The sequence below is a fragment of the Rutilus rutilus genome, assembly GCF_951802725.1.
Source record: "Rutilus rutilus genome assembly, chromosome: 6".
Lineage (NCBI taxonomy): Eukaryota > Metazoa > Chordata > Actinopteri > Cypriniformes > Leuciscidae > Rutilus > Rutilus rutilus.
In genome coordinates, this window is record NC_140214.1 from 46,773,689 (window position 1) to 46,775,999 (window position 2,311).

Genomic DNA, 2,311 nt, shown 5'->3' on the forward strand with positions numbered 1-2,311 from the left:
TATCTCTGTAAAGCTACTTTGAAACAATCTGTATTGTAAAAAGTGCTGTATAAATAAAGGTGACTTGATATTTATTAAAAAGGTAGATGGAACCTGAGCTTTTCTACTCCACTGAATTGAAGACCGAGGTCACTACAGTTAAAATCTCTTGCTGAGTTAATCCACCTTTAAACTTTTAATGTCTATGAACAAATATGTATTTTTATGTTTGTGTGCCTCAGCATTTCTGAGTGAACACCGCTGGTTTACTCACTATTTTAAAGTGTACTGTCGATCACGTGATATGACATCATGACGTGCAGCTGACGTTACCTGAAAAATCTATCCAAGATGGCTAACGTTACCCTCTCGAGCGACGTGGTATCAAGAATGAAACAACTTGTAAGTAAACCAAAACACTTCAAAACTACTTTGCTTGTTGTAATATTGTAAGAATATCATATTACACGTGATATTTGACTGTTAGACGAGGCTATTTTTAAGTTGCAAGCGCGGTGCCGCGGGCGCGATTGCCGTCAGTACACCTGCTAGTTACAGAATATCCTGTGTAACGTTAGCTACTGATAATGTCGTGGCAGGGCAATAATGTTAACGTTAGTCAATAACTCTTTTCAGCAAGCGATAGTCCTTCTGTTTTTGAGTGTGTTGCTGTTGTTTGTGTTAAGCGCCTTGCTCTGGCAAGTTCAATGTGATGTTATCTACTACATGCACCCAAATGAGCTAGTGGCTAACTTTAGCAGTTACGTTAACTTTTACTCAAACAAAGTTAAGGTTATGGACATAATAGTTACCAAATGAACTATGCAGGTTTTTATTAAATCTTTACAAACGTCTTTTCATTATAGTGGAAGGAGTGCAGTGAGCATCCCCAAAATCAAGGTGACTCAAATGTTAATTTAGGCTGTAACTATTTTTCACCATTTCTTTTATTTGGAGCCTAATTCATTAGCATCAATCAAACATCTCTTAAAAATTAAATCTCTTGCTGTCTGTTTTTGTGTGCATGTGCAGACCTACATTGTCACCAGAGAGCAACTTTATCGGTAAGTTAGCCTACATTCAGTTGAAATTTTGTATCATTAATTTGTAAAGAGGTTGATTGCATAATTTGACTGGTTTCATATTGATTGTTTTATCTGTGCAGGTGAAGGACTTCTTGGGGAAATGGCCGGCTCTTCGGATTGAATCACAGGTAAAACAGACTCACTTCTCTTTTCTTCACACATATTTCTATGCAAAATTTTTAATATGTATCACATTCAAATGGAACAGCAAATGCCACTATTCACTGTGTGTAAGAACTATCACTTTGCATGTGACCATGTTGCTCAACAATGTATTTTAACGGAACATGTTGCATCACAAATGTGTTTTCTGTTGCAAATCGAGTATTAGTCTTTTTATATAATTATCTTTGTTTGTTTTTGTAGCTTTGTGCTGAGTTCCAACGCATCACAAACGTCAACATACGGAACCAGTTCTATGCTGTCCTTGACCAACACACACCTGCACTGGTGGCCTTGTATAGGCAGAAGGCGGCACGAACCGGAAAGATATCAGAGGCGCTGGGTGACATCTTAGAGATTTATGAACTGATATGTTTTGTCTCTTATGTTCACTGTGATGGCCAACTTATTCAAACTGAAAATTCAGTTTTGTGGTTCTTGCAGATTGTGAATCCATTTAAACGCTTTTTAATTTCAAACTTTACAGGAATCCGTAAAGCGCCTCCATAATTCAGAGAACAACCCACACAAATACGATCCACAAACCGGGTAAGACTGCGTATTGTATACTGTAAATGTTAGTTTAATCTAATACTATATGGATTTGAAATACCAAAACTGAATTTCATTAATGATGCCTGCAACTTTTTCCCCCAGAATAAATTCATCACAAACCCTGGCTGTGACCAATTACCTCTTCGAAGAATTAAGGACAACTTTTACAGACGTTGACCCTGAATGTGCAAAAGGTAATCTTAAAGATGTTGTAATCATTTTAATGTCCTCTGTTTTACTTAGTTTTATTGGCATTACATTTATTTATTCAACGAAAGAGATGGGTAAGTTAAGAAACTGGTTAAGCAGTTTTTTTTGTTTTTTTTTCAGAATGTAACTGTCCTCCTCTCTGTGTTTTAGTAGTTAAATTACTGTTATGTTTTGCAGTTGCTGGAGACCAGGTCCAGTGTTGTACAAACCAACACAGAAAGGGAACTGTGGAAGACTGCAACAATAGAACTGATGTCTGATGAAGATGCTATTGTTGATGGAAGGCCAGTGTGGATGCTGAGGTCTCCACCAAACAGAAC

General features: G+C 37.0%; 1 long non-coding RNA gene across 1 annotated transcript; it reads left to right on the forward strand.

Moving 5' to 3' along the window:
- Positions 1–1,009: 1,009 nt before the first annotated feature.
- LOC311292827 lies at positions 1,010–1,500 on the forward strand. Its single transcript, XR_014627819.1, has 3 exons — positions 1,010–1,043; positions 1,145–1,192; positions 1,431–1,500. It is a non-coding gene; the product is annotated as an uncharacterized lncRNA (long non-coding RNA).
- Positions 1,501–2,311: the final 811 nt, after the last annotated feature.